This window comes from Oncorhynchus gorbuscha, linkage group LG06 (assembly GCF_021184085.1).
Source record: "Oncorhynchus gorbuscha isolate QuinsamMale2020 ecotype Even-year linkage group LG06, OgorEven_v1.0, whole genome shotgun sequence".
Lineage (NCBI taxonomy): Eukaryota > Metazoa > Chordata > Actinopteri > Salmoniformes > Salmonidae > Oncorhynchus > Oncorhynchus gorbuscha.
This window is the reverse complement of record NC_060178.1, coordinates 23,273,690-23,298,658: the sequence shown is the minus strand read 5'-3', so window position 1 is coordinate 23,298,658 and position 24,969 is coordinate 23,273,690. Positions and strand designations below refer to the sequence as shown.

Genomic DNA, 24,969 nt, shown 5'->3' with positions numbered 1-24,969 from the left:
GAACACCCCCCTATCCACATCGATGGAACAGTAGTGGAGAGGGTAGCTAGTTTTAAGTTCCTCGGCATACACATCACAGACAAACTGAATTGGTCCACTCACACTGACAGCGTCGTGAAGAAGGCGCAGCAGCGCCTCTTCAACCTCAGGAGGCTGAAGAAATTTGGCTTGTCACCAAAAGCACTCACAAACTTCTACAGATGCACAATCGAGAGCATCCTGGCGGGCTGTATCACCGCCTGGTACGGCAACTGCTCCGCCCTCAACCGTAAGGCTCTCCAGAGGGTAGTGAGGTCTGCACAATGCATCACCAGGGGCAAACTACCTGCCCTCCAGGACACCTACACCACCCGATGTTACAGGAAGGCCATAAAGATCATCAAGGACATCAACCACCCGAACCACTGCCTGTTCACCCCGCTATCATCCAGAAGGCGAGGTCAGTACAGGTGCATCAAAGCTGGGACCGAGAGACTGAAAAACAGCTTCTATCAAGGCCATCAGACTGTTAAACAGCCACCACTAACATTGAGTGGCTGCTGCCAACACACTGTCATTGACACTGACCCAACTCCAGCCACTTTAATAATGGGAATTTATGGGAAATTATGTAAATATCACTAGCCACTTTAAACAATGCTACCTTATATAATGTACTTACCCTACATTATTCATCTCATATGCATACGTATATACTGTACTCTACATCATCGACTGCATCCTTATGTAATACATGTATCACTAGCCACTTTAACTATGCCACTTTGTTTACATACTCATCTCATATGTATATACTGTACTCGATACCATCTACTGTATGCTGCTCTGTACCATCACTCATTCATATATCGTTATTATTCTTTATCCCCTTACACTGTGTATAAGATAGTAGTTTTGGAATTGTTTTGATTACAGTTATCATTCATTTTATTACACTCGAAAAACATCTTAACCTGTGTATTTAAAATTTGATTTGATTTTGATTTGCCATAGTGTAATACAGAAAACAAATCGGTTGTAATATACATTGTTTTGAACAGTTTATTCATTTATTTCGAAAAACAATTCCTGTGTTTTACCATGAGAATGGCACGTACGTGCACAATAGGCAGATACATATTATAGATCTAAAAGTCTGACTATTTCTGTATCATTTGTTTAGTTTATTTCAAATCAGACAGGTTTTGTTCTTTATAAACAGGCATATTTTCCTCATCATACAAATATGAGGGGAAGCTACTTCATATAACGTGTATGTATTTGGTTAGCAGAAAAAGTATAAACATACAAAACTTGTTTATATACAGCACGTTAAAAAAATAGCCTTGCATAATGCGGCATTTAGGTGTAAATACCATTGCTCCACGAGCTCTGCTGATTTGATTATGTGGATAGTACATCAGAAGTAATTTGTAGTGGGGGATATTAAGTGCCAGATAGGGGGAATGGGAAAGGACTTTGGGGATTTTGCTATGTAGTTTCTCATAAAGGCACTCACATGATACCTTACCATGTGTGACGGGGAGGCAGGTAGCCTAGTGGTTAGAGCATTGGACTAGTAACCGAAAGGTTGCAACATCGAATCCCAGAGCCGACTAGGTAAAAATGTCTTTCTGCCCCTGAACAAGGCAGGTAACCCACGGCCATCGTTAACACTAACACTAGGCCGTCATTGAAAATAAGAATTTGTTCTTAACTGACTTGCCTAGTTAAATAAAAGGTATAACAATAATCATTGACTGTATTTGGATTTTGCTCTGTCAAAGCCACATTAATCTTTCAAATACATTGTAACAATAATCCACTTTGATTAGACAATACCTCAAATGCAACATTTCCAAAGAACACTTTCACCAGTCACCAATGTCATGGATTTGCAATGAATCACTTTGGTCTTGAGACATTGATGTTTCATTTATCGGTACAAAATAGAAACGATCAATGATTGTCTGTAATCACAGAGCATTCACATAAGGCTGTGCTCATGAGAAACATTAGGACGACAAAAATACTCATTATACAATTGTTTTTATCTTAAACGACTTGGTTTATGAATCACAAAAAAGATACACAAATACACTGATTGTAATTTAGCAAAAAAGTGATTACATGATTTTGGAAGAAATACTGTACCTCAACGCTCAACTGTTCTATCAAAGTGATCGACTTAGTAACATAATGTAAAGCATCTTTGTCCTAGTCTTATTTCACACACCAGAGTGAAACTCCCATGGTGAGAGAACATGGAGAGCGACAGTGCAACATCAAAAAATGCCTTTTTCTTTCATTTGGTATTTCAGTCACAATCTTTTCTTTTGTATCCATAACTGTACCATACATCTTAAACTCTTCAGTAACACAGATTCTCCTGACACAGACCACCACAGCCCCCACTAACTGACATCCTCCCGAAGGTGTGGGGGAGAGACAGAGGCTACACTGTAACAAAGGCAATAATGAAAAAGAATACAGGAACTTACACTGAGTGTACAAAACATTAAGAACTCCTGCTTTCCATGAGATAGACTGACCAGGTGAATCCAAGTGAAAGCTATGATCACTTAAATAAAAAAATTAAAATCCGTGTAGATGGGAGGAGACCGGTTAAAGAAGGATTTTTAAGCCTCGAGACAGTGTATGTGTGTCATTTAGAGGGTGAATTGGGCAAAACAAAAAATGCAAATGTCCTTGAACAGGGTATGGTAGTAGGTGCCAGGTGCACCAGTTTGTGTCAAGAACTGCAACGCTGCTGCGTTTTTCATGCTCAACAGTTTCCTGTGTGTATCAAGAAGTCTGTTCTTAGGGGTGCATCTCAATATTAGGATCGTGTTCCTAATGTTTGGTATACTCAGTGTACATGACAACTATTTACACCACAGTTTAGCTTAGAACCACACATTGAAGAGATGTATCTGCATGTTTTTAGCGTGTGTGTGTTTCTAACCACACAATAGCCCCTCAAATAGCATCACCACATCCTAATCGGATACATTCCATAATACGAATCCATAAGGCAGTCTTCGCTTAGTGAACACATCTTAACATAAGCGAACGTAACCCATCATATAAAAAGTCACGTTCATTTTCAATGAAACCGTATGTCCTTGGCAGAGGTCTACATAAAACAGTGAATGAAAATGATAGCATGTTAAATGAGCAATTATTTCCTTAATTTTTTAATAAAATAAGTCTCAGCCCAAAGAAACGTCCCAAGAGGGATGAATAAAAAGCAGATTTAGACAATGTCCAATGTCGATTCGGTCTTGGTGTCTTCTTGAACAGTCCGTTGTCCTTACATAATCACCGGTTGGCTCTGGTTCCTTGTTTGATTTCTGACGATCCGTCACTTTTAAATGTCAAAGGTACTTAAACAGTTTTTGGTTTTAGTTGACAATACACATACAAGACTATACACTATCTTTAAGTGCAAAATTGAAGAAAATCGTGTGACAATGAAGTGTAAAAGTGATTACTGTAATCAGAGAGACAATAAGACAAAAACAAATGACGAAAGAAGTGATGGATAAGAGTTTAAGTGTTGTAACTACAAAGATCAGCAAAGCATTTAAGAGTTGGGCACTTTAATAGAGTCCTCTTGTCTATGCAAACACCTGCATGTTGCCACGCTGAGGCTGCTGGGGGTTCTGTTGTGTCTGCTGGGACTGCGGCTGCAGCTGCTCCGGAATGTGTGTGTGGCGGAGAGGCGGCAGTGCATGGGGGTTCCCCAGGGGGGGTGGGGCTGGTGGTGACGTCAGACCAGTCTGAGTTGGAGTGGGGGGGAGGAGGAGGACCAGGGGTCAGGGGACTCAGGGGAGGGGGTGAGGTAAGGGTGCTCGCTGGGCGGGTGAGCCGGATACCCTGGGGTGGTGCCCTCCGAGCCAGCCGTAGCGTAGCTGTGCTGAGAAGGAGGGGTTGGGTACTTATCCACGGGGCTCTGCATAGCCTGATAGGGAGGGAGTTGTTGGCGGGACTGGCCATCCTGCACCATGCCGTGGCCGTGGGCCAGGCCATGGGAGTGGGGGTGAGGGAGGCTGTGAGACAGGCTGTGCTGGAGGCTCATGTTGGGCATCTGGTACAACATGCCCTGGGTGCAGTGGAGGTGAGTAGGGCCCTGCTGAGATTGGGGCTGGCCCTGGTTTTGGCCCTGGGACTGCACCTGCCCAGGCTGGGGCTGCTTCAGCAGGGCCTGCCCACCCCCCGGCGCCATCATCTGGAAGGTAACAATGGGAGGCAGCTGCTCGCGGCTCATGGTGACATTCATAGGGGTGAGCAGGCCTTGGCCGTGGTGCTGGGACATGCTAGGGTGGCCACTGCCCATCTGCTGGGGGAGGAGGTTTAACATGTGGCCACCGTAGCCATGCTTCAGGCCCACCCAACTCTGCTGCTGGCCCAGCATGTGGCTGACTGGGGGCAGCAGGGGCCTGGAGGAGGGGCTGCCCAGGAGAGGAGAGTTAGTCGTTTTGGAGGCCCCGGCAGCATCTCCTATGTATGAGTGTGGAGACTCCAGGGAGTCGACAGGGGACATGGTGACTGAGCTCTCCGACAGCCCTCCTGCAGCTTTAGTGCAGTTGCCACTGGCTCCTCCCACTGCAGTCCCTTCTCCTCCCGTTGGCTTCTTTCTCCGCTTGGCCTTCATGTCTTTCAGCTCTTTTGCTGTAGCCCCACCCACCCCTCCAACCTTTGCACCGCCGCGCCTGCTCTTCTTGCCCTGGGGTCCGGGGCGCATGCCCATGTAGCCAGCGCCATTGCCTCCACAGACCAAGGAAGAGTGTCCCCCGCCCATGTGGTTGGGGCCATTGTGAGGGCTGTGGACCAGGTTGTACTGGTCAAGCAGACGTACGATGTCATGGTGCATGCGCTCCTGTGCGGTGTCGCGGGGCAGCCGGTCCAGGTGGTCTGTGATGTCCCTATTAGAGTAGTGGTCCAGCAGAACCTGGGCTGCCTCAAAACTACCCTCTCTGGCTGCCAGGAACAACGGGGTCTGCTCCTGAAGGAACACAACAGGAGAAACAACCCATGAAGGCATGTACCAAGCAAATAAAAGATCATCCTCGTGATAGAATATACAGTGCATTCAAAAAAGTATTCAGACCACTTCACCTTTTCCACATTTTGTTACATTACAGCCTTATTCTAAAATGGAATAAATACTCCCCCTCTTCTGAAATCTACCAATACCCCATAACAACATAAATATCACATTTACATAAGTAGTCAGACCCTTTAGTACTTTGTTGAAGCACCTTTGGCAGCGATTAAAGCATCGAGTCTTCTTGGGTATGACATTACAAGCTTGGCACACCTGTATTTTGGGAGTTTCTACCATTCTTCTCTGCAGATCATCTCAAGCGCTGCCAGGTTGGATGGGGAGTGTCGCTGCACAGCTTTTTTCAGGTCTCTCCAGAGATGTTCAATCGGGTTCAAGTCTGGGCTCTGGCTGGGCCACTCAAGGACATTCAAAGACTTGTCCCAAAGCCACGCCTGCGTTTTCTTGGCTGTGCTCTTAGGGTCGTTGTCCTGTTGGAAGGTGGAACTTCTCCCCAGTCTGAGGTCCTGAGCGCCCTGAAGCAGGTTTTTTTTATCAAGGACCTCTCTGTACTTTACTCCATTCGTCTTTCCCCTCAATCCTGACTAGTCTCCCAGTCCCCGCCGCTGAAGAAGATCCCCACAGCATGATGCTGCCACCACCATGCATCACCGTAGGGAAGGTATTGGCCAGGTGATGAGCAGTGCCTGGTTTCCTCCAGACGTGACACTTGACATTCAGTTCAATCTTGGTTTCATCAGACCAGAGAATCTTGTTTCTCTTGGTCTGAAAATTCTTTAGGTGCCTTTTGGCAAACTCCAAGCGGGCTGTCATGTTCCTTTTACTGAGGAGTGGCTTCCATCTGGACACTCTACCACAAAGGCTTGATTGGTGGAGTGCTACAGAGATGGTTGTCCTTCTGGAAGGTTTTCCCATCTCCACAGAAGAACTCTGAAGCTCTGTCAGAGTGACCATCGGGTTCTTGGTCACCTCCCTGACGGCCCGCTCTAGGAAGATTCTTGGTGGTTCCAAACTTCTTCCATTTAAGAATGGAGGCCACTGTGTTCTTGGGGACATTCAATGCTGCAGAAAGGTTTTGGTACTATTCCTCAGATCTGTGCCACGACACAATCCTGTCTCAGAGCTCTACAGACAATTCTTTAGACCTCATGGCTTGGTTTTTGCTCTGACGTGCACTGTCAACTGTGGGACCTTATATAGACAGGTGTGTTCCTTTCCAAATCATGTACAATCAATTGAATTTACCACAGGTGGACTCCAAGTTGTCGAAACATCAAGGATGATCAATGGAAACAGGATGCACCTGAGCTCAATTTCGAGTCTCATAGCAAAGGGTCTGAATAATTTAGTAAAGTTATTTTTGTAATGATTTTTCCCCAAAATATTATAAAACCCAGTTTTCGCTTTGTCATTATGTGGTATTATTGTGTGTAGATTGATGAGGGAAAAAATGTATTCAATCAATTTCAGAATAAGGCTTTAACTTAAAAATATATAGAAAAAGTGAAGGGGTCCTGAATACTTTCTGAATGCACTGTAGCTTGACTTAAAGACTACTTTTGAGGTTTGAAAACATGTGCAATACAAGGTAGAAGTGAAATGCAAACTGAGGTAGTACAAACCTTGTTGTCCTGCATGTCTCTGTTGGCTCCATTCTTCAGCAGCACCAGAGTGGCCTCCACATTGTTCACAGCAGCTGCCCAGTGCAGAGCAGATTTACCTGAGAGAGAGAGGAATATGAGTCAAAGACAGACATGCAAATTGCTCTTATGGCACAAAACTATTTTGACTGCCCACTTTATTTTTTTTGAGAAGGTTGGTCCTCAAGCAATGGCATGACCGAAATGCAAATGCCAAAACCGCAAAACAAACTCATGACCCAGCTTTAATGGAATTGTAATGGTAACTGGGCTCCATTGAGAGCGAGATTGAAACCACGGGACTATAACGTTGACTTTTTTTTTTTAATAGTTAAAATCACACAATTCATTCTGTGAAGTAAAATGTTTGATAGTTAATTTTAAGTGAAAAAATTACAAACTAAAAAGTTATATCTGCAATCCAATCACAAGCCTGAACAAATAGACAGACCAATCAGCACACGTTCTTGCCATCTTTCTCCATGTATGGGCTAGTCTAGCCAGCAATAATGGCACGTAAGCAAAAAACAAGTAAATTACGTTGTCATAATCAGACAAATGACAGTCATTTGAATGATTATCATATTACATTTCCTGATGTATTTGATGAGTCTTGACTGTCTTGGTGAAATAATGCTCTTCTATAATGTATCATGCATTCAAATAGCTACAGTTTTCTGTCTAATTCAGAAAGAAACTTGTGGCTGAACCCAGATTGACATCTCATAGCCACAAGGTTCTATCTTCAATTGCATCCCCCTGAAAAAAAACAGATTTTCAAATGTCTCAGGATTTTCATAATCTGCACTTTAGGTACCTATAAAAAGGTGAGGACCTTAATGGGTTAAGAATAATTCACTACAAAACAGTTCTGAGATCTGAAAACAATGCTTAATAGGGGGGGCAGGTAGCCTAGTGTTTAGAGAGTTGGGCCAGTAACCGAAAGGTTGCTAGATCAAATCCTGGAGCTGACAAGGTAATAATCTGTCGGTCTGCCCCTGAACAAGGCAGTTAACCCACTGTTCCTAGGCTGTCATTGTAAATAAGAATTTGTTCTTAACTGACTTGCCTAGTTAAATAAAGGTTAAAAAAAATGTAAATCTCAGAACTATGTTTTGCACAGATAGAACCTTATAGTCCCAAGGTCTTTCCTAATTATTGCCCTGTATGGCAGAGCTCAATGAGAAAATCACTAAAACAACATTTCCTATTTAAGTATTACTGAACAGTTTGAGTTTATTTTTTACAGGGACACATTAATCAACGTTTCAGTAAAAGTGCCGGTTTTAGCCAGCCGGCTAATTTTCAACCGCAGTCCCTGGGCAGGTTATTAAAAACAATTACAACATAGATAATCATTGAGCAGTGAGCACACGCAGAGCAACATAGGACAAGCAAGACGTAGCATACAGACAGAGCAACATAGAACAAAAAGCAGCAAGACAAAATTCATAAAAGCAACAAAGTGTTTCCACACCTCATTAGCTACAGACAACAGACAACATGGAAAGCGGCAACACACAGCTAGGGACCATGTTCACAAATCTGATTGACCTTTAGCCATGTATTCATACATTTTGTGAAAGTATGATAGGTGGTGCAGTTATGTGTGTCTGATGGCAGTGTATTCCAGACATGGGAAGCTCTCACAGAGAAAGCGGATTTACTAAAGGTGCTTTTCCTTAAGGGAACTATACAGTCACCTCTCATGATGGACCTTGTGGATCTGCTGACATTTGTTTGGGTTTTCTGTTTAACAAAAATACTGAGTGGAGGGGGAGCCAGGCCATTTAGGATCTTGAATACAAGACACACGTCGGTGTATTGCACAAGATTTTCCCAACTCAGGAGCTCATGTTTTCTGAGGATGTAACAGTGATGATGGCTATTGGGCTTCCTATCAAGCACTTTGAGAGCCTGTTTGTAGACAGACTGAATAGGTCTTAATGTTGTGCAGCAAGCTTGGGCCCAACTAGCCGAGCAGTATGTTAAGTGGGGAAGTATCATAGATTTGAAGTACAGTTTTTGCTACCTCTGTAGTCAAACAATTTCGTATAAATCGGAAATTAGCTAGGTTGAATCTGAATTTTTTTCACATGCTTTTTAAAAGAGAGGTTGGAATCAAGTATGATGCCACGGTACTTAAAATCAGATACCACCTGGAGCTTCTCCCTGACACAGGCATCTGGCTCAGTAGTATCTGTTGCCCTCTTTGTAAAGAACATGCAAACAGTTTTTTTCACATTGAGATGCAAACACCAGTCACTGAGCCACTCTGTAACCTGGACCATTACAGTAGTGAGTTCTTGTGCAGCTTGTTGTTTGCTCTCAACATAATCTCAGTTTAGAACAAATCTCTAATCCCAATGGGATTACCTGTATAAAACAAATGTAAAACCATACAATATACATGTAAAAACATTGCCAGTGCTCACCGTGGTCGTCGACAGCGTTGATGTCAGCGTGGCAATGTACCAGTTCCTCCACCATGCCTTCCACAGCCAGCCTGGCAGCCAGGATCAGAGGTGTGGTGCCATCATTCATCCTGGCATCCAACTCAGTGGCCCGGTTACGGATCAGGATCTGAGAGGGGAACCGTGTTAAAGGGGCAGTGCATCCCTCTGTCATGTTTTGTACACTCAGTATATATTTTACAGTGGTTTAGATGGTACAATGATTCTCTACACTATACATTTCTTGTTTTGTCACAAATTTGAAATTAGGCGAACTACTTGAAATTTTGCAACCAGGATATGGCGAAACGATTTCTGAATATTGCATATTAATGATATTTCCACACTGAAGTTGTAATAACAATGAAATTTAAAACAAAAATGATGAAAATGCCCTTTTATTGTAAGAGCCAAAACATTTTTTTAAATATAAAAACACCTGGAATTTCAATCTGTTCAGGTGGGATAGAGCTTTTGGCCCACAGAATGACATCACAATCTGATTATTCTGACCAGTTTAATGTGGGTTTATTTAATGGAAAATAACTTGAAATATATTGAATAAAAATATAAACGCAACATGCAACAATTTCAAAGATTTTACTATGTTACATATAAATTCAATTTAAATAAATGATTTAGGCCCTAGTTATTTTCACTTTACTGGGCATAGGTGCAGCCGTTGGTGGGTTAAACATACAGTGATGATTTCAAAATAACATTTAGAAGACTGCAATAAGATTTTTGAACTGGTGCCCATGTGAGCGCAGTACGAGGAATAGTTCAGCTGCTCCAATGAGTCTGTTTTTCTAGCCTCTCACCTGGAACACTCCCTGGGCATCGGCTGCCACAGCAGCGTGGAGAGGTGTGCGACCCATGTTGTCGTGAGCGTTGGCGTCTGCCCCAGCGTCCAGCAGCCTCTTGGCGGCGTCAGCCCGGGCGTAGCGAGCAGCCAGGTGGAGTGCCGTCTCCCCGGTGCGGTCTGTCTGGGCCATGACTGTTGCACCCTGGGTGATGAGGTCTGAGATGGCGTTGGGTCCCGGCTCATCTCCCCCGCTCTCTTCCTCCTCCTCCGCCTGCAGGCCGCAATCAGATGCCCCTCCGTTTCGTAGAGAGGCCAGCATCAGGGGGGTGAAACCATCTGGAAAATATTTTTTGCCATTTGGTCAGTCAAAAAACACACAGCAATCACTTCTCAGTTAGGTATCCTTACACTTGATTGACGCCAATCCTAAACTCTACCTGGTCCTTTGACATTGACATCCAGGCAGTCTGCCTCCAGATCAGTCTGTGGTGGAGTGAGAGAGATGTCAGCAGCCTTGTGGTGCTGCAGGGTCCACTCCCGTCTGTCCACTCCTCCATCCACACCCATGGGCAGCAGGGGCTTGTCCTCAGTCTGGGGGAGAGGGAGGCAAAGGAGGAGAGATTGAGACACTGACTCAATGCCATTATGTATAGTAGGTTGTTCTGCCAATTAGGTGCCTTTAGAGTAGTGTAACTTTGTGGATTTCACCCAATTTTACCTTTCTGTCATAAAGACCACATTGAAAAAGTGTTTTCCAATCTCAAGAGGTTAAATAAAACCTAACTCTGGGTAACATGGTTGACGTGTTATGCTCAACTTTCCACCACAAAAAGGGTACAACCAGTTCACCTGCTTTTACACTAGGACATTGACTGTTCAATGTCTCTTGAAAAAAAATATTTAAAAAGGAATATTTTCACCATATGGAAACAAGAGTTCAGTTCACATAAAGGTTGACCTTAAAATTAATCACTTATCACATGAAATGAATAATAACCTGCAGAAATGACTATGTTAAACAACTAAATAACTAGGGCTTTACAATGTTGGAGAAAAGTTGGGGTTAAGTGGGTTAAAATCTTCTTAGAAGTCAGAGGATGCTTAGATGGACATGTCAAAATGTCCCGGATTTATTACATTTTCCATATAGTCTATATTAAAAAGGGCACTTCCTTTTAATATACAAGGCTTTTAGATGTCAATATTTGTCCAACATTTCTACTTAAAATATCAAAGGGAGGCAAAAGTCACTTATTTCCTGGAACGACTCAGTAGCTGGTGAGCGTTCTGACCCAAAATGGCTACCAAGAAGGGTTCCTCTTCTCGCTCACCCTTACTTTCTTTGGCGGAGCCTCCTCTTCCATCCACCTCTGGCCTCCATCTATTATCCCTCCATCCTGGGTCTTGAAGTTCCTGCAGGGAGGAGAGGAAAAAGAGGTCAGTGTGTGGCTCAGGAGAATTACACCCCACATGATGGTACACCAGTCAAACATTTGTCTCAGTTCCATTCTGAATCATTCTGAACATACTAGAGTATGGTACAGTATAGAGGTACACATTTGTCTTTATTCCCGGTGTAGTGCAGTAATTTAATAAAACAATAAATATATATTGACCGTATGCAGGCCCTGGTCAAATGTAGTGCTCTATACACGGAATAGGGTGCCATTTCAGATGCAACTTCTGTCTTTTCTCCACTCACTTCATGCCGAAGTCGTCCTGGCCCACGGGTTCTCGCCTCTTGTCATCCTTCTTGGCCAGGAAGCCATCGGGGAGCCAGACAATGCCGTGTTTGCGTTTCCTCTTGGCGGCCAGCACGCCCAGCACCAAGATGAGCAGGATGATGACGGCTGCTCCCACAGCCAGGTAGAGCAGGAAGGGGGGCTTATGGGGTTCCGTAGGGTCACCTGGTGGTGGAGGAGACATGGAACTCGTAAGTAGGTGATGCTATCTGAAATGGGCTCTGCATTCAGAGCATGGAACAGAGTGTCCATTTGTTACCAAAGAACATGATAAGTGGGTTTAATCAGGTCTGTGATCAAAGATAATTGTGTGCTGATGTAACATAACTATTAGGGTGTTTAAAGGCGTCTCAGAAATCACACTGGGAAGAAAGGAAAGGGACTTACTGTTGACAGAGACCACAGGGTAGGGCAGCTCAGATTTCAAGTACTCAGCAGCGATGAAGGATGCAGCCAGCTCTGTGCTGGAGAAGCAGTCCATGGAGCGCTCAGAACACTTACGGTTATCGATCTCCAGGTACACCTTAGACCTGCAGCAAACACAACTTCCGTTAGTCTTACTTCCCAACATGGAAGACTATACACACACCTCATCTTATCTAGTAGAGAAAGAGAGAGAGACAGAGAAAGAGGGAGACAGACAGGATAAATACACATCTCCTTACCCGACAACCTCCTTGTCTAGCTCCCGTTTGCCTCTAAGCTTCATGGTAGAAGGCTGTCCTCCATTGGCATCGTCGTGCTCGAGGCCGTAGTACGGATACAACATAGGTTTCTGCTGGTCGTCCATCTTGACACGGAGGTTGGTGTGCAGCAGGGTTCCCAGGGAGCGCAGGAAGCCTCTCATGTCTCCCATGAGCTCCTCAGGCTGCAGTAACACTACGATCACCAGCGTTCCGTCAGCCACCACAGCAGGGGTGTCTCCAGAGCAGTCCAGGCCGTCCCAGCCACATGCCTCCGTGTTACAGCCCTTATCACAGATCTTGTTGGCATAGTGAGCCGCACAGTACTTATCATACCTTTATACAGGACAAGGGAGGGGGTTAGGGAATTCAGAAGACTCTAGAAGTTCCTATGGGTTAATAAACTTTGACATTTGAATGTAATTAATAAGACATGCACACTGAGTGTACAAAACATTAAGAGCACCTGCTCTTTCAATGACAGACTGACCAGGTGAATCCAGGGGAAAGATATGATCCCTTATTGATGTCACTTGTTAAATCCACTTCAATCAGTGTAGATGAAAGAGAGGAGAGAGGTTAAAAATATATATTTTTAACCTAAGACATGGATTGAGCATGTGTGTCATTCAGAGGGTGAATGGGCAAGACAACCAATGGAAGTGCCTTTGAATGGGATATGGTAGTAGGTGCCAGGCGCACCAGTTTGTGTCAAGAACTGCAACACTGCTGGGTTTTTCACACTCAACAATTTCCTGGGTGTATCAAGAATGGTCCACCACCCAAAGGACATCCAGTCAACTTGACACAACTATGGGAAGCATTGGTGTCAACATGGGCCAGCATCCCTGTGGAACGCTTTTAACACCTTGCAGATTCCATGCCCCGACGAATTGAGGCTGTTCTGATGGCAAAAGGGGGCGTGCAACTCAAAAATGTTCTTAAATGTTTGGTATACTCAGTGTACATGTGTATTGATGTCTTTATGTTGTTGCACATTCTTGTACCTACTTGCAGTAAGACTGTGCGCTCTCCTGACACTCGAAGCTGTCGAAGAGGCAGCCAGAGTTGTCACACTCGGGGTCACATCGGCCGTTGCGGAACAGCTCCCAGCAGGGCACCGGGGCGGTGCAGTTGACCCATGGCTGGCGCCAATGTAGAGAACAGTCCCCTCCGTCCCATTGGCACTCATGGCTGTTGCACTGCGGGTCACACACCTTATCCCCAGAATGCTGCTCACACTCTACGTAGGGGCAGGAGGCGGGGGTGCTGGTAGACTGATCGAAGATGACATTCTCACAGTGCCTGCCTGAGAAGTGGGCTGGGCAGTGACAGCTGTACTGGTAGAGTGGGTCCTTCATACAGGTGCCTCCGTTCAGACAGGGCCGGTTCTGGCAGCTGTGGACGGACTCGCAGCGGGGCCCACTGAAGCCTGGTTGGCAACGGCAGTGCGGACGACCAACCTGAGACTCCTGGCAGTGCCCGCCGTTCTGGCAACGCAGCTTGGCACAGTTGTAGCCCTCCACCTCTCCACAGTTGAAGCCAGTGAAGCCCTGAGGGGTCGGGACAGAGTGGGCATCAGACATGTGAACAGACTGGCTAGACAGATACCTGTGGTCTCCGTTTTACATCTCTAACATGCATTACTGCAGTTGACTAGTCAGAAAATCTGTGAGAATCTACTAAGTTCGGTATCTTCCTAGAACACTGCTGTTCTCAGTCATACCTGACCTGTGTTGTTTCACCCTCTGAAGCAAGCATGACAATAAGGAGAAGGAAGTGGTTAGTGGTTTGGAAAACAAGCCAGCAGGTCAGGGTTTCTCAAACTCGGTCCTCAGAAACCCAATGGGTGCACATTTTGGTTTTTGCCTTAACATTACATAGTTGATTCAAATTATCAAAGCTTGATGAGTTGATTACTTAAATCAGCTGTGTAGTGCTAGGGCAAAAACCAAGACATGCACCGTGTTTGGAAACCCTGCAGTAGAAAAAAAAAAAACTCACTCCATATCTACATTAGAGGTAAATACAATTTTATACAACACAATGCAATTTCTATGCAGTTGTAAATCCATTCAAAACAAAGAGAGAAAGATTAGCAAGCTGGCACATGGAGTACTTAGTAACACAGCAGTCTGGCAGTTGGAAAACAAACATTGAAAAGGGTAGAGTAACGTTATACGACTTACTGGTTGACAGATGCATGTGTATCCATGCACTGAGCTCATGTTCATGGAGCAGGTGCCACTGTTATGGCACGGCTTCGACTGGCACAGGTCCACCATGGACTCACAGCGGCGTCCTAGGACAACAGACAGACATGTCATGTTATACAGCATGAATGTGGGGTAAGCTAGGTAACTTGATACTGTCTAACATATACAGAGGGGCACTCTACCTGTGTAGCCCAAGCGACAGCGGCACTGGTAGTCATTGGCCAGCTGTACACAGTCCAGGCTGCCAGGAGACTGGCAGGGACCAGAGAGACACTCGTTGACGTCCCCCTCACAGTGTTCCCCAGCGAAGCCAGGGGGGCAGGAGCAGGTGTAGCGTCCCACCCCGTCCACACACTGGCCCCCATTCAGACAGCGAAGCTCCCAGGAGCCAGGCTTGGGAGCACAGTCATCCACATTCACCTCACACTGAACACCTACAGAGAGGGGGAGAAGAGAGAGAGGAGAGTGGGAGTGAAGACCATCAGTTCAGAGGTCAGAATTATAGATGTACATTACGCAAAACCAATGGGCCAGAAAGAGATAGATAAAGGAAGAGAATCTTCCGGTATCTGCTTACCATTAGTGCCAGGTGGGCAGGCGCAGGAAAAACGGTTTATGAGGTTGATGCAGGTTCCTCCATGGTGACAAGGATTAGAGTGACACTCATCCACATCATATTCACAGTTCACCCCCTGGTAGCCAGCCTTGCACTAGAACAGAAAAATACATTTTTAGATGTTTCCCTGGGTGCAGTACAATAAGTGCAATACTTAGATCCCATACGCAGACACACATTCATACACAACTTACCATACACTCATATGTGCCCTGGTAGTCCATGCAGGTGGCCCCGTTGCGGCAGGGGTTGGAAAGGCACTCATCCACCATCTCGTTACAGTAGCTGCCCGTGTAACCAGGCAAGCACTGACACTGGTGGGCATTACCCACATTCACGCAGCGACCCGAGTGCTTGCACACTAACTCCACTTGGATACCTGGCCGAGACAAAGACACACACAAAGACACGCATTATGCGTAATATATCTTCATCAAATGGTCATTATCTTTACCTATATAAGTTTCATATTTCACTGGTGACAGAATGAAGAAATGGTACTATAGAGGCAGTGCCTGCTCACCGTTCCGAGCAGCATAGTCCTGACAGGACATGTTGGGGACATCACAGTACATGCCAGTCCACCCCACAGGACAGTGACACAACCAGGTGGTCTCTGACTGGGAACAAGACCCTCCATTTTGGCACAGTGGCTGGCTACACAGGTTCACAAAGTTCTGCAAGGAGAGAAAAGTGAGTATAAAATGTTAGCATTGATTTTAAAATGAAGAACCAGGCAAGAACCATACTACAACACACTCTACCTGGCAGTTCTGTCCATTGTAGCCCACAGGGCAGGTGCAGCGGTAGGAGCCCAGGCCATCAGTGCAGGTTCCTCCGTGCTTGCAGGGCTGAGAGTCACACTCATTCTGCTCATACTCACAGAAGGTGCCGTAGAAGCCAGGACGACAACGACACGAGAAGGTGTTGATGTCATCAACACATGTCCCGTTATTCAGACAGGAACTAGAGGAAGGGAGAAACAAATTGAGAAAGAGAGAAAGAGATGTAGTCAAGCATGATGAAAAGTCGAACATATGTAGGTAGATAGGAATTCCTTGTGCGTTGCAAAGGAAATTCATTTTCAATACATGTTCGATACATCTAAATACGTCCCAATCCACATATCAAAAAGGAAACTCATTGAAGAATAATTCTGAGTGAGTCTCAACGTTAAACCCTTTACAATATTAACTATAAGTTACAGTCTTTTTTAACCCACCTCTCAGTGCATTCTGGGATGTTGTGTTCACAGAGGATTCCATCGAAACCTGGCCGGCACACACAGACAAAGCTGTTGACGTAGTCCCGGCACACAGCTCCATTCTGACACGGCTGACTGGCACACTCGTCCACTTCTGCCTCACACCGCTCACCATCAAACCCTTGCCGGCAGTCACAGGAGAACCCTCCCACTTCGTCCACACAGGAACCGCCGTTCAGACACGGGTCTGAGAGGGAGGGAGAGACACATAAAAAGAAAGGGTTGGAGTCGGACAAGAAGTTTAAAAGACCCAGAATAGTAACTAACTACGGAGATGAGTGTACAAGGTGCTCATGGAGAGTACCCAATATCCAGCAGTATACGTGTTGATAAAAATTAAGTAAAAAATTAAAGTAAAAGAGAAATGTGTGATAACTCACGGGGGGAGCAGTCATCGATGTTGGTCTGGCAGTTGAGACCGCTGTAGCCTGGTCGACACTTGCACACGTAGCTGCCCTGGCTGTTGATGCAACGGGCCCTGTTCTGACATGGGTTCTTCCTGCACTCATCCACATCCTCAGTGCAGCGGGGGCCTATTCACAAACATACCATTTCAATTAACATCAACGCAATGACTGAATGGTAGAAAATGTCCCCCAACACACAGACACACACAAACAAACATTTTCTCTCTTTCTATGAATTACTCACCTTGCCAGCCACTGGGACATCGACAGGTGTAAAAGGTGTAGTCTGGGGTTGGCTGACACACACCTCCCCTCTCACATGGATGAGACGCACAGGGAACCAACTCCTCCTCACAGTGTTTTCCTGTGGACGCACATAGCAATATTGGTAATATCCCAAATGGCCACGGTACAAATCAACTCGGCTCCAACAGAGGGAATGTATCCTGGATAGTACAGTAGTGTGACTGGTGTTGTTACCGGAGTATGGAGGATCACACAGGCAGCTGTAGGTGTTGACTCCATCCACACAGGTACCATGGTTCTCACACGGGCTTGATGCACACTCCTCCATGTTGAACTCGCAGTTCACACCTGAGGGGAGAGGGATGTTAACTAAAATGGTGAACAGAAATACATGTGTATCTGTTAGGTACTGCAGTTTAATGGGATCATCTGTATATTAATAAAGGATAAATGAAACCCCGATTCAGACCTGTGAATCCGGGGCGACACTGGCAAGAGTATCCGTTGAGTCTGTCCACACAGGTGCTGCTGTACTGGCAGGGGCTGGACTGGCACTCATCCTTCTCCTGGTCACAGTGCTGCCCCACCCAGCCAGAATCACACTCACAGTTGTACCTACATAGAGACCAGGGGAGGGGTAGGAATATTATTTTACATGAAGTACGTAACTCAAGAAAGAGATAGATAGAGAGATAAGGTGAGGAGAAGCGTACCCGCTCTGGTGCTCTACACAGTCTCCGTGTACACAGGGCTGGGGGGCACAGTGGTTGGTGCCAGAGTGGCACAAGGGGCCGTGGGTGCCAGGGGGACACTGGCAGATGAAGCCGTTTACCTTGTCCACACACGTACCCCCACTCATACACGGGCTGGAATTACACTCATGGATGTCCACATCACATTTTGCACCTGTGAGACAAGGAATTCAGAAAGTAAATTAATTCACTGGGGAAAAAATCAGGCTGTCATTAATATGGAAATGCTTCTGATTAGATGAGAGGGAGAAGTGTGTGTTTACCTGTGTATCCTGGAGCACAGACACACTTGTACTCATTGATCCCGTCCTGGCACTCTCCGTATTCACAGGGGTTACTGGCACAGTCGTCAACATTGAACTCACAGTTCACCCCTGAGAAGAAAACCATTTAGTCTTGAGTCTAATGTAAGAAAGGAAGGATGCATTTTGAAGTTACTTGAATAAGGCTCTCCATTACACAAGGTAGATGCAGTTCTAATGGCCTCCATCAGGGGGAGCTGTGGCCTAGCTGATCATGCTTAACAGGTGTGTTCCAAAGAGAGCTGAGCGAGTGAAAGTGTGTGTGACCTAAGCTAGATGGCTGACTGGCTGTATGTGTCTGTACAGCACCAGTGCTCTGGCCGCACTAATCCCCCCCAGGCCACGGCAGCGTGCTGGGCACAGCAGGGCAGAGATCAGACGACCCTTATGACTGTTCCACTCCTGTCTGAGTGCATTGTGCTGAGAGCTGCAGGAAGCCCCTTCCACACCACAGAACACAACAGAACGGAGTAGGAACTGCTGGTGTTTCAGGTTCAGAGCAGCACAGCACAGTGCTTTGGGGCTGAGAGCACCTTCTGAGCAGCAGTGTAAGTTGGGGCTACATGACACCAATGAAGTCATGGTCTACTAAAGTTTACAAACTATAGTTTGGTCATGGTCAAGACAGACCAGAGTTTTACACATAACAGTGTTTTCCCTGGGACTTTTTTCAGCAGCGGTGGCTAAGGTAATGGGGTTGGGGATACCCCACCAGGAGATTGTTTTGGTAGAATGACTGCGAGGCCACTTCTGGTGACAATTTAAAACGTATGAACTTAAAGGTGTGCTCTGCTGCTCCCTTCTCTCCCTTCTCTGTGCCCAGGGGTGTCACACTAATTTTGCAGCACGGGTCACATTCGGGTATTCACTGAGGTCCGGAAGCCCAAGAGGTCTTCAACCTTTTCTTGCCCAGGGAACCCTCCCAGGCAAACAGACGACCCAGGGAACCCCATCATAGAATAAGTTAACAGGTCTTGTCTTATTATCAGGTGAATGATAATGGAAAGGGGAAGTGATCAACATTTAACAATTAATAGATTTGGTGGATTGCTTTGATGTCCATACATAATTGGAAGAGGAAGTGTAAACTAACAGAGCCAATAAGGTAGAAAGGTAACTAAACCAATTTTCACTAAGATCAGCTATTTAGCTGGTTAATCAAAGGTTAGACATACATTTTTGCCAACACATGGCTAAGTCAGGAGAGCTAACCAGCAGCGCTTGTTGAAAAAGCAGTGTTATAAAATGTTATTTGTCAAATACGCCTAATACAGTGGGTGTAGACTTTACTCCAGTGATCCAGTCAAATACTCCAGTGAATGTAATTTGTTGAGAAAAAAAGTAATTACAGTAGAAAATATATTTTATTTCTATGTAATTATGTTTGTTTTTCTATTGTTGCTAGAGATATTTATAAAACATTTTAAATAAACACGTTTTTCACATCAACAACATGCATTGCAACCGGCGGTCTGCACCCCTTCACGGTGCCTTCCGGGTGGCGCAGTGGTTAGGGGCGCTGCAGCTGTGCCACCAGAAACTCTGGGTTTGCGCCCAGTAACCGGCCACGACCGCGAGGTCCATGGGGTGACCCACAATTGGCATAGAGTCGTCTGGGTAAGGGAGGGATTGGCCGGTAGGGATATCCTTGTCTCATCGCGCACCAGCGACTCCTGTGGCGGGCCGTGCGCAGTGCACACTAACCAAGGTTGCCAGGTGCACAGTGTTTCCTACGATACATTGGTGCGGCTGGCTTCCGGGTTGGATGCGCGCTGGGTTAAGAAGCAGTGCGGCTTGGTTGGGTTGTGTATCGGAGGACGCATGACTTTCAACCTTAGTCTCTCCTGAGCCCTTATGGGAGTTGTAGCGATGAGACAAGATAGTAGCTACCACGAAATGTTGTTGCTCCTAGACATTTCCACTTTACAATAACAGCACTTAAACTTGACCGGGGCAGCTCTTGCAGGGCAAAAATTTGATGAGCTGACTTGTTGGGAAGGTGGCATCCTATAACATTCCACATTGAAAGTCACTGAGCTCTTCAGTAAGGCCATTCTTGTACCAATGTTTGTCTTTGGAGATGGCATAGCTGTGTGTTCGATTTTATACACCTGTCAGCAATGGGTGTCACTGAAATAGCCGAATCCACTAATTTTAAGGGGTGTCCACATACTTTTGTATATAGTCATTTCATTCGAGATCGTTTTCCCCCTATTATTTTACTTCATATTTTTGGGAGAGGCAATGGTTTAGCAGATGTAAGTTTATTTTTCTGTTTGTCCAAACATTCGCTTGTTGCTTTCCTCTTATTACAAAGTTTTTGTTCAATAAAATGAAAATAGTCCACCCATTCTCTGTCTCTGCTCACCCGAGGTGCCAGGCAGACAGTTGCACTGGTACTTGTTGACCAGGTCGATGCAGCGTCCACGGTTCTGGCAGGGGTTGCTGTGGCACTCCATGAACTGGACGTTGCAGATAGAGCCGGTGTAGCCCGGGTCACAGTCACAGGAGAAGGTTGCGATGCCATCACGACAAACCCCGTGGTGACAGGGCTCTGGGTCACAGTCATCTATGTTCTCATTACACAACGGCCCAGAGAAGCCTGGCGAGAGAAACCAAACATTGAGTAACAGTTAAAGATTCCCTGTATTAATGCTTTAGTTTAGACATCATGTTTAAAAATGCGAGAAAGGTACGTTAATTAAAGTTGAGATAGTGAAGGCGGTCTAGTACCTTCAGCACATTCACACTCGTAGCCGTTGGGACGGTCGATACACTTAGCCCCGTTGAGACATGGTGTGCTGGAACATTCGTCAATGTCGATCTGACACATCTCCCCACTGAATCCTAAAGGCCAGGGACGGAACCCAGCTTCAAATACTGTAGACACAAACCTTCTGAAACCCTATGACAAATGAATTTGATTAGAAAAAGGCAGACGAACCTAGAGGGCACTGGCAGACGTAGCGTTTGACTTGATCCAGACAGGTCCCTTGGTTCAGACATGGAGAACTGGCACACTCGTTGATGTCAATCTCACAGTGTGTTCCCTCAAATCCTTGAAACAGAGAGAGAATATTACACAACAGTACTGTGTGTGTGTAATTATAAAGAGATGGGGAATCACTGATCACACACACCTTCCATACAGATGCAGCTGTAGTCTCCTATGCGGTCCAGACAGGTGCCGTCATTCTGGCAGGGGCTGGACGCACACTCATTGATGTCTGTCTCACAGCGCGGCCCTCCATAACCTCTCGCACAGTTACATGTGAACGAGCCATCTGTGTTCACACACGATCCTCCATGCTCACAGGGGTTTGGACCTGAGGGGAAGCCTGAGAGAGGTTAGATACACATAACTATAAAGGAGTAACGAAAGTACCAAAGGGAAAGGAAGGATTTTTCTTAAAGAATAAGTCAAATTACAAAAGCACTCTAGGTATCATGTGTTCTGATCTGTCCCTCCTCACCTATGATGCACTCATTGATGTCGTCATTGCAGGTGCTTCCTATGTAGCCTGGGGCACAGTTGCAGTTGAACATGCCATTGATGGGGTTGGTGTCGCACTGCGCCCCGTCCCGGCACGGGCTACTAATGCAGGCATCGTTCACGTGGCAGAGCAAACCTGGTAGGGAAAACTCAGTCAGTCAGCCTGTGTGTTTTCTGTGCTTATAGATAAACCCTGGGGATTAATACACTCTGTTTCTATTTATCCATCAGTCTGTCCATAAGAGATATCTGTATATATCTATACTATAGACAGGCTTTGTCCCACACCTGTTTTTCCATAGGGGCAGACACAAAGGAAGGATGCCACACGGTCAATACAGGTGGAGCCATTGGTGCAGGCAGCCGTAGCACAGTCATCTATGTTCTCAGAGCAGTCCAGGCCACTCCAGCCGTTGACACATACACAGGTGTAGCTGCCCTGGATGTTGCTGCAGGTCCCCCCGTTCTGACATGTGTTGGGCTGCAGTCGACACTCATCCACATCCTCAGTACAGAACTGACCTGTAGGGGGAAAACAGTTGAACATTAGAGAAGAAAAAAAACTCCCCCAATTTGAACACAGAGAGAAACCACAGACTAACAAAGAAACAGACACTGAACGAAAAACTGAAACAAAGAAGTAAAGCCAACCCATGGACTATTCTTTATCCTTACCAGTCCATTCTGGGGGGCATTGGCAGTTGTAAGTATTGACACCGTCCATGCAGGTCCCTCCATTTCGGCATTGATGGTCGGGGCAGTCGTCAATGTTGTTCTCACAGTTAGTACCATTGAAGCCTGCGATGAGAGAGACAAAGACAGATATGATACTTAGGCTAATTACACTACATGAAAGGCGAACCATGAAAAACAGCCACAGATCATTTTTCCTCCTCCACTAAACTTTACAGTTGGCACCAATGTTCCCTCTTAGCTGCAGGCTGGGACACTGCGAAGTCCATGGAGAACAAGAGCACCTCCTCCCAGCTGTCCACTGCACTGAGGCGAGGTGACACGGTCACCACCGATAAATCCATGATTTTCGAAAACTTCAACAAGCATTTCTCAATGGCTGGCCATGCCTTCCTCCTGGCTACTCCAACCTCGGCCAACAGCCCCCCCCCCTACTCGCCCAAGCCTCGCCAGGTTCTCCTTTACCCAAATCCAGATAGCAGATGTTCTGAAAGAGCTGCAAAACCTGGACCCGTACAAATCAGCTGGGCGTGACAATTTGGACCCTCTATTCCTGAAACTATTCGCCGCCATTGTCGCAACCCCTATTACCAGCCTGTTCAACCTCTCATATCGTCTGAGATCCCCAAGGATTGGAAAGCTGCCGCAGTCATCCCCCTCTTCACAGGGGGAGACACCCTGGACCCAAACTGCTACAGACCTATATCCATCCTGCCCTGCCTATCTAAGGTCTTCGAAAGCCAAGTCAACAAACAGGTCACTGATCATCTCGATTCCCACCGTACCTTCTCCTTCTCCTCTGTGCAATCTGGTTTCCGAGCCGGTCACGGGTGCACCTCAGCCACGCTCAAGGTACTAAACAATATCATAACCGCCATCGATAAAAGACAGTACTGTGCAGCAGTCTTCATCGACCTTGCCAAGGCTTTCGACTCTGTCAATCACCATATTCTTATCGGCAGACTCAGTAGCCTCGGTTTTACTGAGGACTGCCTTGCCTGGTTCACCAACTACTTTGCAGACAGAGTTCAGTGTGTCAAATCGGAGGGCATGCTGTCCGGTCCTCTGGCAGTCTCTATGGGGGTGCCACAGGGTTCAATTCTTGGGCCGACTCTTTTCTCTGTATATATCAATGATGTTGGTCTTGCTGCGGGCGATTCCCTGATCCACCTCTACGCAGACAACACCATTCTGTATACTTCTGGCCCGTCCTTGGACACTGTGCTATCTAACCTCCAAACGAGCTTCAATGCCATACAACACTCCTTCCGTGGCCTCCAACTGCTCTTAAACACTAGTAAAACCTAATGCATGCTTTTCAACCGTTCACCGTCTGCACCCGCAGGCCAGACTAGCATCACCACCCTGGATGTTTCCGACCTAGAATATGTGGACATCTATAAGTACCTAGGTGTCTGGCTAGACTGTAAACTCTCCTTCCAGACTCATATCAAACATCTCCAATCTAAAATCAAATCTAGAGTCGGCTTTCTATTCCGCAACAAATGCCTCCTTCACTCACGCCGCCAAACTTACCCTAGTAAAACTGACTATCCTACCGATCCTCGACTTCGGCGATGTCATCTACAAAATAGCTTCCAACACTCTACTCAGCAAACTGGATGCAGTTCATCACAGTGCCATCCGTTTTGTTACTAAAGCACCTTAAACCACCCACCACTGCGACCTGTATGCTCTAGTCGGCTGGCCCTCGCTACATATTCGTCGCCAGACCCACTGGCTCCAGGTCATCTACAAGTCCATGCTAGGTAAAGCTCCGCCTTATCTCAGTTCACTGGTCACGATGGCAACACCCACCCGTAGCACGCGCTCCAGCAGGTGTATCTCACTGATCATCCCTAAAGCCAACACCTCATTTGGCCGCCATTCGTTCCAGTTCTCTGCTGCCTGTGACTGGAACGAATTGCAAAAATCGCTGAAGTTGGAGACTTATCTCCCTCACCAACTTCAAACATCTGCTATCTGAGCAGCTAACCGATCGCTGCAGCTGTACATAGTCTATCGGTAAATAGCCCACACAATTTTACCTACCTCTCCCCCATATTGTTTATTTATTTACTTTTCTGCTCTTTTGCACACCAATATCTCTACCTGCACATGACCATCTGATCATTTATCACTCCAGTGTTACTCTGCTAAATTGTAATTATTCGCCTACCTCCTCATGCCTTTTGCACACATTTTTTCCTACTGTGTTATTGACTTGTTAATTGTTTATTCCATGTGTAACTCTGTGTTGTCTGTTCACACTGCTATGCTTTATCTTGGCCAGGTCGCAGTTGCAAATGAGAACTTGTTCTCAACTAGCCTACCTGGTTAAATAAAGATGGAAATCTTTTTTTTATTTTTATAAAAGGCAAGCAGTAGTTCCGAGACTGCCGCACAACTCCCCTGGGACTGCCGAATATCAGCCCACGGAGAGAAGCGTGAGATTGACCTTCACTCAACTTTCTAGAGTAGTGGTCAACAACCATTTCTGTAAATAACCCGACGATAAAGCCTTGTGCACTCTAGACCTACCCCTCGCCAATCGGATTGCTCAGATTACCATGTCTGCAGTAATGTAGCAGGCATAAGAAATCTACAGCA

At 45.9% G+C, this 24,969-nt stretch overlaps 1 pseudogene across 1 annotated transcript in view; it reads right to left on the bottom strand.

Moving 5' to 3' along the window:
• Positions 1–1,040: 1,040 nt before the first annotated feature.
• LOC124037717 overlaps positions 1,041–24,969 on the bottom strand; it is a 61,265-nt pseudogene continuing 37,336 nt past the window's right edge. The window contains exons 5-34 of the transcript XR_006839222.1: positions 22,342–22,464; positions 21,955–22,188; positions 21,647–21,802; positions 21,314–21,511; positions 21,118–21,231; positions 20,907–21,020; positions 20,542–20,775; positions 18,135–18,245; positions 17,833–18,025; positions 17,589–17,734; positions 17,354–17,467; positions 17,118–17,237; positions 16,847–16,999; positions 16,425–16,653; positions 15,967–16,168; positions 15,726–15,879; positions 15,397–15,581; positions 15,164–15,296; positions 14,769–15,020; positions 14,560–14,672; positions 13,382–13,923; positions 12,353–12,706; positions 12,075–12,217; positions 11,648–11,852; positions 11,277–11,358; positions 10,383–10,536; positions 9,962–10,281; positions 9,123–9,270; positions 6,670–6,767; positions 1,041–4,987 (exon numbers count right to left, since the gene is read on the bottom strand). The product of XR_006839222.1 is annotated as a neurogenic locus notch homolog protein 2-like (transcript). The remainder of the gene's footprint in view (positions 4,988–6,669; positions 6,768–9,122; positions 9,271–9,961; positions 10,282–10,382; positions 10,537–11,276; positions 11,359–11,647; positions 11,853–12,074; positions 12,218–12,352; positions 12,707–13,381; positions 13,924–14,559; positions 14,673–14,768; positions 15,021–15,163; positions 15,297–15,396; positions 15,582–15,725; positions 15,880–15,966; positions 16,169–16,424; positions 16,654–16,846; positions 17,000–17,117; positions 17,238–17,353; positions 17,468–17,588; positions 17,735–17,832; positions 18,026–18,134; positions 18,246–20,541; positions 20,776–20,906; positions 21,021–21,117; positions 21,232–21,313; positions 21,512–21,646; positions 21,803–21,954; positions 22,189–22,341; positions 22,465–24,969) is intronic.